General features: G+C 49.5%; 1 protein-coding gene across 4 annotated transcripts in view; it reads left to right on the forward strand.

The window, feature by feature from the left end:
* Positions 1 to 12,721, forward strand: part of SUFU (SUFU negative regulator of hedgehog signaling) — a 122,859-nt gene that overhangs the window by 86,113 nt on the left and 24,025 nt on the right. The gene's annotated exons all lie outside the window — the stretch shown is intronic.

Consider the following 12,721-nt stretch of genomic DNA (forward strand, 5'->3'; position numbering starts at 1 on the left):
AGTGGTAGGCAGGGCTGGAGCTGGGCACCCCCTTCTGCCCTTTGAATCAGGGAAGCTGTAGGGAATAGATGCTGGCAAGGGCTGCCTGGGAGCTGGCAGCCCAGAGCAGAAACCTTGCCTGCCAGGGAGGAAGTTGCTGCACCCTGGGCTAAAAGGGAAGCACAGAACTCCTGCAAGACCAGGGTGATCTATCCTTCTTCTGAGAAGTCTTTATTACATGCTTGCTGTGTGGCAAGCTCAGGGCCCAGAGGGCCACCTAGGATATAGGCTCTTCCTTTGGGGGTGCGTGAACTGAAGTTGGTGTGAGTCTGGGTGTAGATGCAGTTAGTTAGAAATAGCTACCTCTTTGAATTCTAGCTCCATCTGCTCATCCATGATCCCCAGAAGTGGTAGTGATCTACTAGTCTACAGAAAAGACAAGTCAGCATGATCTGGAATAGTCAGGGAGGGCTTCTTGGAGGAGGAAGAACATGAGACGGACCCTGAAGGTGCCCTAGAACTTTCAAGCAGGAGAAGGAGCTGACGTGGATGGAACAGGGGAGGCCTGGCTGGTTAAAGTCAAAGCTTCAACCTGGGAGCAGATTGTGGAGGAGGGAGGGCTGGTTACTCTGGCTGCCCAAGATGGCTCACCTGGTGAATCTGCCGTCCAGAAGCCAGGCGGGTTGAACTTTTTGGCAAGAGCCTGGAGAAGCCTCCACTGCCACCTCCGAGCAGCTTTCAACTCCAGCCAGTGGGTTTCTCCAGCCATCTGCTTTGAAGTAGCTGGCGTGAGGCACCATGATCTTCCCCTGGCAGCAGCAGATGGCCAGGCTGAGGCGTGGGGCATCTGGAAGCTCTCCACCTACGAGTCTGGACCCTGTCCCAGGGCCATGCTCCTTCCCATGCCCTGAGCTTGGCTTCTCCTTCTAGGCCCCGTTGGCACTGGCGGGGAGGCCGGGAGGTACTTGAAGGCTTAAAGGCTTAAGCATATTGCCTATAACTTGTAGACTGTCTCAGTTCAGATGGCCTTGTCAACTCTGGAAGGTCCAAGTTTCTGGGAAGAAGGGCAGGGGCTCCTGCAGAGACACACCCCACTTGCCCCTCTTATATTTGTACAACAGGCTTGAAATCTCGCTCCCTGTCCTGGGCATACGTCCAGCTGCTGCACTTCCACACGTTGTGGGGACCCAAGGATTCGGGGTTCCCGGATGCATACGTACAGCCCAGACTCAGCCCACCCCTGACTGGGCAGAGGGGCATTGGATCTGGTCCAAGGGCTATCTGTAGATGGGTGGAAGTAGATCAGGAGTGCTGGCCCTTTGGGGTCATTTCCCTTCCCTGCAGCTCAAGTGCCCAGTCAGGTCTCCAAAGTGCTGGAATCTGCAGCCTGGAGGGAATCAGAACGTCTCTTCTGAGGTTCTCGGTACTAGTTACCAATTTGTTAGCAATTGGTTGAGAAATGGTTCTTCCTGCTTTGCCAAGAACCTTTTCCAACACACTCTTCAAGTGTCTCGAGGCTCTAGCTCGCTGTTATCTCACGATCGATGATGATGGACTCAGTTTAGATCAGCAAGCACGATTGTAATATCTATGCTGCCCACTCTGGGACCTGACCCCGTTTCAGATAAACCACATGGATGCGACTGAGAAAGCCAGCCCAAAATGTGCTGGCACTAGTGTTTGCTCCTCTCCCTGTGGGGCAACAACCAGCGTGGGCCTTATTGTGTGTGCATGTCTGATTTTCCTTTAGTCAGGCTTTCTAGGCTGGGGCGCGCTGGTTCCACATGGGTCTGGGTATGGTCTGAGAAGGCTACGGTTCAGAAGAGCCGATGTAGCCTGGGCATTAGTGTGAACTCTGGCCCACTTGAGGGGGGCGTCGAGCCCTTGCTCTTTTCACACCCCAAAAGCAGCTGACGTCTCCATAGTGACTACTGTGTGCCAAGTAATGTTCCAAGTGCTTTATGCCACATGAGCTTAATTTATTCTGAGTCACTTTGTGAAGTAGATAATCTTATTATCCCCCTTTTATAGGGGAGGAAACTGAGGTACAAAGAGGCTAGTAAGTAACTTGTCCAAGGTTAGAAAAGGGTGGAGCTTAGGGCAGTCTTCCCTACTTGTGACCTTCCTTACCCCATTCTCAGGGACCGCATGAGGGACACACAAGGCTGAGGTACTAGTGACCCTCATTGGGGGACCTCATCTAACTAGTTGGAGCAGGACTAGGAACCTCTCACATGACACTGAGGACAAGACTAAGTCCCATGTTAGAAGCTTACTATGCTTATTTAACTCTAGGGAGGACATGTGGTCAGTTCGGTGCTTCCAAATCCCAGAGATAACGAGCTGTATCATATTTGGCTCGTTTATACCAGAATTACTTTTTGACACAAAGCCTAGTTTTCTTTATGTTCAGAAGCAAAACCAACCCTATCTCTCTGTCCCCTCTACCACCTCAGGGCTAGGGGATTTCTTTCTTCCTTTCTTTCTTTTGACCTTACTTCCTGCTTCTCAGAAAGGCAGGCCCCTCTGGGTAACCTGCTCCTCTCCCACTTGCGCTTGCCAGCCCTCCTCCCACCGCCTTCCTGGAAGGAGAGTCCTTGGCCCCTTTTGGGGCTTCTTTCAGGGTTTCACAACCCTTGCATTCCAGCCGTGAAATTTGTATCTGGCTTTTCCCAAGATGATCAGTTGAGAAAAGCCTCCTTCGGCTCACTGGCGCCTCCCTTCCCACTGCCCTCCCCGGGTGAGTTTGGGAAGCTTGGGAAGCAACTCCTTTTGGCCACTGAGAGCCTGGCTTAAGTAAGGACTGTGCCTGCCGGCAGTGGTAGGGACCTGAGGGGGAAAAGAGGCCCCGGGCTTCTTCTCTGTCTGAGGTTGCCTAGACTGTTCTGTGGAGTTTGGACTTTGCTCCCTAGCCTCTCGCAGGGACTCAGAGGATGTGTGTGGTCAGGTGCACTGGGTGGGGAGCTTTGCATTTTCATAAACTTCTCTGATGCTGGGAACCTGCAGCAGTGTTCCAGGACCTCCCCCTCTCTCTGCCAGGGTCTCACTTGACTGAGGTTGGAGGACCTTTACGAAGCTCTCTGGGTCGCATACCCTCCCACAGAAGGGCAGGGCTCATGCGTGTGTGTACATATGTGTTGGCAGGGGAAGGTTCCTGACTGTGAGAAAACCACTTTGTAGTTGAGGCATCTTTAAAAAGCAAACTAACCATCATTTCTGAGCCAAGTTTCTCAGTCTTCTGGGATCATGCCAGCGGCTTTTAAGGCTTTTTTTTTTTTTTTTCCATTTTTGCTTTTTTGCCTTAATTTCCTGAAGAATTAAGGTTTTTAGCATGAATTCTCTGGTTGTGACAGTCTCCACTGCACAACCCCCCAACACACACACGCGTGCACATATATTTCTCCCCACTTTTATGAGTGTCTCTGCTCCCATCTGTTTGCCTTTTGGACGGAGTGACTTTGCTGCCTCTGTTCCCATCTTGAATAGCTTATAACCTGGCCAGGGAGTCATCCTTTAGAGAAACTTGTGTTTTGTTTTGCTCACCCTATGAGGTATGTGATGATTCACCAGGAGAAGAAAATATCTAGTTTGCATCTAGTGAATTGGGTGAAGGAAGGTGAGTTTCGGTCCGGGAAAACAGCTGGGCCATCGGGGCGCAGGGCTCACGTGCAGGGCAGTTGTGGGTGACCCTGCTCAAAGGATCCATCACATCAGTGCAGCGGCCAGCCCAGAGCCTGAGTCTGTCACATTGGCTTCCCTCACCACTCCCACGCTGGGGAAGTACGGTTGTTTTCACTGGAGAGAAAACCCAGAAAGAAACAGCCCTGCTCATAGGGCCCCAGCCAGGCTCCGCAGGGCTGATGGGAGGAAGGGCCCAGGCCTCTGTGATCCACGCATGTTGTGCTAAGTGCCTGCCTTTGTGTGCCTTTCTCAGAGACAAACATTTGAGAGGACAGAACAAGGGGCCCCACAGCAAATCCGGCCCAGGCCGATTGGTGTTTGAACTCCTTGCTCTGCTCCACCATTCCAGAGACATGGAGCCGTGGCCTCAGAGTTCATGGCCTGCGTGTTGAATCCTCAGTCTACACTGCATCCCCCTTCTTCAAGTTGCACAATCAGGAGTATTTTTATCGCCCATCTTTGATCCTCAGTGTCACCCAACACTTCAGCAGTGAGTCACTTCTCCAGGGAAGGGAAAAGGAAGGCTCGAAGGTGAGAGCTGGAGAGAGGAAATGACTCAGTGTCTCAGAAAACAGAAAGCCAGGCGTTCTGGTGAGAGTGGGCTCACTCAGGAAAGCAGGCATCCTCATCTCCCACTCAAGTTGGGGGGCTGGGCAAGGGGGCGGGGGTCCCTGGTGCCCAGAGGAGTTAATGGTTGCTGAAGGAATCCCCTCACCATCATGGCAATTTTGCTCACTCACTCTTCTTTAGTCACACCCTGCCCCGCTGTTCCATCGTCACGTCCTGCCCTTGGGGTATTCACGGTGAAAATATGGTTCTTTATCATTTGGCTACTGGTGTTTACCAGGTGATACAGCCTTGGGCTTAGTAGTAGCTGTGGAGGTGAGCTAGTGCCTTTACCCCGACCCCACACCTATACCTGTCCCAATCCTGCCCTGAAGGGGGACCTTCAGCTGGTTTTTTCTCCGGAAAGTTCAGAGCTTTCGTCAGCAGCCTGAAAGCAAAAGGAATAATCTCCCAGGCTAGAGGCGGAAGCCAGAGGTTGGGCTGGGCTCCGCATGCCAAACCCGCTTCACTATTGAATAGTTGCCAACTCTGATGCCCTGGTTCCCACTCCCGGGCATCTCCAAGGGGAGGCCCCGAGTCGTGTGGCCAGTGCAGATGTCACCACTGTCACGGGACTGGGATTGTGGCTAAAGGGAACCTCAGAGGTTCAGCTGCTCTCCTTTCCATGCCTGCTGCCATTGATAGAATATGACCAATAAGTACCCTTAGGCTTAAATGGAAAAGTTAAGACTTTTTGATCTGAAGAGACCTGGGTGGAGAGGAAATATGGATACAGTTCTGTCGGTCTGTAAAGTGTGGGTAGGGTGAACAGAGCATGTGCCATAAACTATACAGTCCTAGAAATCAGGAATCTCTCTTGACACTGGAAGCAGAGAGTGTTTTAGGATATGTAAAAAGTCACCTTATGTAGTGGGAAGCATAAATATAGAATGTGTTACATAGACAGGTGGTAAAGAAATAAATGGAAAGATTTAGATCAATTCCTGAATTACCGAGGTGTGCATCTAAGCTGTCCCATACACCACCCCTCACTGTTCCCACTACAGGAAGCATCCTGGGCTGGACAGCTTCTTGTGGCTGTGCAGGCAGTTTTTATCGAGCACTGCCGTGTGCCAGGCCCCGTGTTGTGGGCTGCTGTTGTCCCCGTTTGTACAAATTACAACACGGAGGCTTAGACAGATTTTATAACTTGTCTAGGGTCAGTAAGCTGGGAATAATTGTCAGACCCAAGATTTGAACCTTGGATTGTTTGAGCCAGGCCTCTTCACCACTTGGGTGCTGCCTTTAAAAGAGGATAAAGTGGAGGGGGTTCCTGCCAATGATAGGAAAAAGTAACTGGGAAGTAGGCCTTGGAAGTTTATACACCACTGTACAGAGTAAAGCTGGTGTTTTAGTTTGCCTCGAAACCCGTGAGGGTAGCAGGTCAGCGGGCACTCTTTGAGAAAAGCACGCCAAAAAATACAGTGAACTCTGTTCACTATTCCAGCAGAATGAGTGAGGCATACAAGTGGGATACAGGAAATGGGGTCCAGCATGGGAAAGAAGCAAGGGGAATCACCAGGGTGACGGTGAGGACAGCTGTGCAGCAAGAATGGAAGGCAGCCAGTTTGGAAGGACCTCTGGAGGAAGGTCTTTGAAAAGATAAAATTTAGGGGCACCTGGGTAGCTCAGTCAGTTGAGTGTCCGACTCTTGATTTTAGCTCAGGTAATGATACCAAGGGTCATGAGATTGAGCCCTGCGTCGGGCTGAGCGTGGAGTCTGCTGAAGATTCTCTCTGTCTCCCTCTGTCCCTCCTCCCTGCTTGCTCACTCTCTCTCTCTCTCTCTCAAATAAAATTTAATAAAAGAGGTAAAATTGATAAATACTTGATGTATATGAGTGTCTTGGGGAAATCTCTAGACCATTGGTAGTTTAGGATTTAATTAGTAATAAACATAGTAGAAAACCAAGATTGTTGTTAAAACCAAGGAAAATAGAAAACTGCACCAGGGAAGTATACTTTACTAAGAGTAGACATCATAGTTGTAACAGGCTCAGATGTAAACAGCCTTGGTTTCATATAATAATGTAGACACTTTATACTGATCCAAACCAACTTACGATGCAGTTCTCTTGGGAAGGTGGGAGGGCTGGAGTAGGAGACAGAAGAGAGCTAAAAGCTCATATTCCTTAGTAGGAAGTCAATAGGTAAAACCTGAGAGGGGAATATCGGGAAGGAGAAAGAAATAAAGTATATCAGAAATAACGAGGAAAACATCAAAAGAGTCAGCCTACAGACAGGATTGTGGTTGTCTCCGAGGAGTGGGATGGGAAGACTGCTGCCTGTTGGAATGAACCTGCCAGGACTCTGTGACTCTTCAAACTTTAAAAAGAATCATAAATAAAAGTCCAAGAAGTGATATTGTAGGAGCTGTTACAGCTCACCCCGTCCAGCGAAAGGAAAGGATAACCTCTTCTCACTGAAAATCACAGAATTGGCACCAAGGCAGCCCTGGACATGTAGAGGCACTTCAGCTGCCCCAGCACCGGGCTGAGAGCCGAAGGTTAGCAGCCGGTAACTGCCCGACAGGTCTCCTGAGAGCAACTATCTTGGCATAAAGGGAACAGTGAGGGGCACTCGGCTGTGCACCTGATGCTGACCAGCAGTGGAGACGGATGGAGTGGAAGTGATAGGGCGCTGGAAGAGCATCTGGGCAGAGCGAGATCAGGAAGGAAAATCCTGTGCCCTGTCAGAGCAGTGCCAGGCCCGTCGTCCCCAGATGGAGGGTCCTCACAGCCTTTTAGGGGGTTTTGTTGGGTGTTAAGTAAAAGGGGGTTCCATGAAGATGCTGGCTTACATAAAATGAAACTGGCTGGTTTGCCCTCTGCAGTCCTCCTCAGAGTCTTCAACATGCCAACATTTTAGGTCTCTAACCTGAGACCCAGCGTGTTGCATCTGGCTCTTGCCCCATCTGCTTTTCCAGGAGCTTCCCTGAAACTAAGATGCCATCAAATACCCTTTGGGAAGCCCTGCCTTGGCTTCTAGGAAGTAGGTTTTTTTTTTTTTTTTTTTTTTTTTTAAGAGTTCAGGGAAAAAAATAGATGTGTCCTTGTGGCCTTGAAAGCCCAGAACGAAAGCCCACTCAAAGGGATGGGAAGTTCTTAAGGAGAAATACTGTGGTTGTTATAGTTGGCGTCAGGAAGACCTGGGGATTTTGTCTCAGCCCATTATTCATTCACTTTGTGACCTTGGGCTAGTTATTTAAGTCTCTGAGTTTCAGTTTCTTCATCTGTAAAATGGGGAAAAGGATACCTCTTGACAGAGTTGCCATGAAAATGAAAGGAAGCAAAGTATATAAAGGGTCTTCGCGGGGACGTGGCACCACGGTCTGCACTCAGTAAAGGGCCCCTCTTATTAGCATTGTGACTAGTCCCCTGGAAACTAAAAGGAGGTGTAATACCTCCAGGGACCAGTACAGGTATGTAGAGAATCTTACTTAACTCAGATTTCTTGAAGAATTTGAACAAAATCTAGAAGGAGAAGTATGTTATACCAGCAGAGACTATTAAGGAACGGGGTCAAAATAGGCTGAAACGCAAGAAGAGCTGAGTCTTGCAACACAGTGCTGTGACCAGCAAAAAGGACTTTATTTTCTGTACTTCTGTTTGGAGCAACAAGAAGAAAACCTAAGCCCCATCGTTTGGACACAGTAACACAGAGAGAAAGCAAGATTTACTCCAGTTCTGTTATGCTTCCATCTCAAGAAAAACACAATGGTTATCAGAGTAGAGTCACACAGGCATTGATGAGAAGATGGAAAGCCACGATTTCACACTGCCTGGTCCACATGCATTGTGCCCCAGAACACCAGGCGAATTGACAGATGGGATTTATGAAGCTGGTGTCCCCAACCTTTGAGGGAATAAGAAAAAGGTGTTGGCAGACTGAAAGCACTCAAAAGTTTCAAAATGCAAAAAGCATCTTGCACTCTCCAAACTAGTGAGCTTAGTGTCAGCCATCAGGGAAAATTCTGGACTAGATTATAAGGCAAACAGGCTGTGAATACTCCTTAAGAGGCACAGTGAACCCTGAGAGTTGGCATGGATTCACGAAGAATCAGAATCAGGCCTGCTGGACCATCCTCATCTATTTTTAGAAATAGTTATGGGGAGGGCCGGGGCGGGGAGGGGGGCACCCAGCTGACTCAGTTGGAGAAGCTTGAGACTCTTGATCTCAGGGTCATGAGTTTGAGCCCTACATTGGATGTAGAGATTACTTAAATGAATAAACAAATAAAAACTTTTTTTTTAATTCACCTTAAAAAAATAGTTACCTATTTCGACCTGATAGACAAAGGAAGTGCTATAGATCTATAGGTGGGGTTTAGCAAGACATTTTCAGAATGTATTCTGACATCATTGTTGGTACGACAGAGGAATGTCCACAAGAGCATCCAGGAGGGTGAAGGACTTGGTGATGGGACGGTTGGGCAAATTTATAATTGGTTGGATGAGCCTACCCAGAGAGTAGTGATGTCAGTCTGTCAGCCTGTCTGCCTGACCCTGTCCTGTTCACTGTTTAATCAAAGCCTGGGATGAGAACATTGATGGTGAGTTTATCAGTTTTGTCAGTGACTTGAAGTCAGGAGGGAATGGCAGTATGATGGATGCCAGAGTCAGGTTTCAGAAATACCTGGACTGCTTGAAACAGTAGCCAGATAATGCAGAGTCTGTCTCTCAGCTCCAACTAATCCACAGTACATACAAGATGGGGGAGAGGAGGTCTAAGCGCAGACCATGGGAGAGAGCCTGAGGGAGATGTTGACAGAGGGTGTGCTGTAAGAGTTGGTAATATGACGAAGTTATAAAGAATAGACAATTTGATGACAGTTTTAATAGAAATAAAATTTCCCAAACAAGAAAGCTCATAGTCCCTCTTTGATCTGCCCTGGTTAGACCACATGCTATATTTATTTCCACACACGACACTTCACTTCTGGACATGACACTCTGGCTTTGACATGCTAGAGTAAACGCAAGGGAAAGTGACGTGGATAGCTGGAAGATTTCAGAGCCATGTCTTAAGATTATAGTTGAAAGTCAGAGCCACAGATACTGGAAAAGAGAAACTGATGATGGCCTGTGGGAGCAGCTTCAGGGATTTGAAAGGCTATCACGGGAGGAGAGATTAAATTACTTCTGGGTAGTTTGAGGTCCAGCAGATGAGAATTGCAGGAAGACCATTGTGCTTTGTAGAAGGAAGACGGCCCTGCCGGTACCTCCCTTAGCAGAACAAAGGCCTCAAGGGTTTTTGTTGGCCTCTCAGAGGACCAGCAGTTGACCAGGGCCCACCGTGACTGCTCAGGGAGTCAGGAGCCCCTCAAACCCCATCTCAAAAGTCCCGTCTCCCAAGCTGAGGGCAAGGACCTTTGTTCAGAAGTAAAGACTGATTTGGCAGAGGCAGTTGGTAAAGGCAAATAAGTCCCTATTAAGCTATCAGCATTCTTGCAGGAAGAGCAGACAGACTTCTAGAGGCAGCCCCCTGATCCAGCCCAGATATATTTTGAGCCCCTGCTACATCTCAGGCACCGTTAGATGCTTCATGCCAGTCATCTTGTTCAATCCCCATAACAAAAGCGTATTATTATTTATCCCCATCAAGAGGATACTGGCGCTTAGAGAGAGGGTTCATTATCTGCCTAAGGTCATGAGAGAGTCGAACCCAGCACTTACACGTTAGCCACTCTGCCACCTGAAGCAGTCCTTCACCCCCGGCCCCATATCCCTAGCAGTCCCCGGTGGGTGTAGGGCGTGCTTCCCTGGGAGCCCTTCTCCCTTCCAGCCCCCTGGAGCTCTGCCTTCTCTTCCACAGGGAGCTCAGGGCAAAAACAGCCCAGCTGAAAAATTAGGCCACGCTGGCGAGCACAGTACTTATTTTTTTATGACTAAGATTAAGCTGACAACCATGCAAAACATTGCAAACCTGTGTCGGCTGCAGATTTAATACCTCACCCAGCCACACAAATAATTCATGCTTCTGCATCGATGTCCAGAAAAAACAAATCAGCAAAAAGCTGGGCTCCTGCGTGTGTGCGTGTGTGTGGTGTGTGTGTGTGTGTGTGTGTGTGTGTGTGTGTGTGTGTGTGTAGCAGCCGCATTTCCATTGAAGCAGCATGCCGGAAATACCCAAGCCCCAGGATTGCAGATCTAGCATTTTGCAATTTTTTTTTTTCTCTTAAAAGATTAAAGTACATTTTCAAATGATTGAAGGTTGGTGGGAGGTGTAAATGTGGGCACTTGTCACATTAATTCTTCAGATGATTAAGTTCTTTTCCATTTCTTTAAAGCTGTTTGCAGTTGGGTTTGATGTCCTCGTTCCGGGTGAGTGTGTTGTAGCAGTTACCAAGGTGACTTTAGCTGACTTTCAACAATTTATTTTTCCCTCCAGCGTGAGATGTCTCTAGCCCTGTGTGCTGTTGATTCTTCTCTCTCAGCCCTCCACCCCCCACCCCTACCCCAGTTGCTGTTCATCAGCATTTTGCCCATGCCAGAGAGGCGGGGATCCTCTAGTGGGCCCCGTAGGCTCAGAGGCCCCGCCTGGCAGCCAGGCTTCAGCTCCTTTTGGGCACACGGTGGTATGTCTCTGGGCCCGTTGTCAGAGATGGCACAGGGAAGCGATTGTAAGAATGACACCCTGCCTCTTCCCCTTAAACTCACTCTGACCTCAGGCTTGTCACCTCACCTCTCTGAGCCTCCATTTTCCTCATCTGTGAAAGAAGGGCTAACCATAACCTATACAGGGGGTGCTTGCTGTGAGGACTCAGGAGTGAGTCTCTGGCCTCCTCACTCTGGGGCAGAATAGGGCTGCTGTCTTCTGAGTTCTGCTCTTGTCTGGGCCCTGAGGGCACCCACTGCGATGTGGTGTTTGGTGGTAAGGGAAGGAGATCTAGCAAGAGGTCCTAGGCTCCCACACTGGCCTGCCACAGACCATCTCTGTGGCCTTGGACTTGTTTCCAGCTCTCTTTTGTAAAGGAAAGAAGTAGATTAAACCACCTCAGAGTTTCCTGCCAGTCTTGAACTTCCATGACCCGCTTGGCCGTACGTAGCATTTGTCTCCTTCACGGGTCTTGTGAAAGGGTTTGTCAAAAGAGAAGCTAGGGCAAAGGGCAGTTTCAGAATTCACTTTGGCAAACCAGAGGAAGGGACCACTTTGTGACAGAGCGGTTACATCTGGGGGTGGATCCACACAGCTGATAGGACTGGTCCCTGTTACCTCAAGGGCTTTCGTAAACCACTGCCTTGGCAGGACTCTGGCTGCCCCATGTCACCCTCTATCCTTTTGCCTGCTGACCTCACACCCTCCCTCTGGGGAGGTTCTCTGCCTGTCGGGGTGCCTCACTGGCCAAAGGCCCTAGCACCTCAGTGCCCCCGGCATGTGAGGAGGTTGGGCCTGCCCCTCACTGACTGCCTGACTGTGGAGCCTGGACATCCTGGATGGCTCCTGCCCCTTGAATGATAAATAACTAGAGCTTCTTACCCAGTGTTTTGATGGACACTTCGGGAATTGTTCTGCGATTCACAGCCCAAACTAGGATCCGGCCTTTTGAATAGGATCAGTGGGTAACCCTCATTTCCGGCTGAGGCAGATTTGAGAGGCTGTCAGTGGGGGCAGCTGAATTTGAAAGAACATATCTTAGATTGCAAAGGGACCCTGTGGCCCAGTTGTGGGCAAGCTGTTGGCGGGAAGCAGGACAGGAGGGAGTGTGAGGCAGCAGTGACAGCTCACTGTGGCCAAGGCCACAGGCAGGAGGAATCTAGTACAGGGCCCCTGGGGCCTCAAAACCCAGCAGGATGGTGGCCTGGTTCTGCTGCCCAGCCAGGCCCACTGGTCTGACTCCTAAGAATCTGGTTTCCACCCCCTCACTGAGGATTGTATCATTTCCTGGTTAGATGAAGGATGTGTATGTCACTGCAGCTCCTAGCCATTAGCAGGAGCGAGCATGCTCAGAGCCTGCTGAAAGTCATAGCCTTTTCAGGGTCGGCTGGAAGGAAGTTCTTGGAGCCGCACCTTCTGGTACTCTAGCACTCCAGCTTTGGAGAACTTGGGAACTGAGACTCCAGGGTGGGGAGAAAGGGCTCCCAGATGCTCCTGCTGCTATATAGGGAAGAACAAGCCACTGCGAGGTAAACTTTTATATAGTGTATTGGCCAAAGATGAGGCTTTGGAACCCAATCTAACTTTGACCAGCTTCCAGCTCCATACTCCCTGGCAGTGGGAGCTGCACAAGTTACTTAACTTCTCTGATCTCCCAATTCCTTATCTGTAAAAGGGATATAACAATAGTACCCACCTCATGGGGATGTTGAGAGTAGTCAGTGAGAAGTGCTTTGCACAGCTGCTGGCATTTGGCCAGCACACGGTGAACGGTGGGTGTTGTTAACCACTATCATCAGTCACGGTCATTGTCATTATTCGGGAGCCCACCCTGAGAGACTCCCATCTTGCTGCTCCTC

This window comes from Acinonyx jubatus, chromosome D2 (genome assembly GCF_027475565.1).
Source record: "Acinonyx jubatus isolate Ajub_Pintada_27869175 chromosome D2, VMU_Ajub_asm_v1.0, whole genome shotgun sequence".
NCBI lineage: Eukaryota > Metazoa > Chordata > Mammalia > Carnivora > Felidae > Acinonyx > Acinonyx jubatus.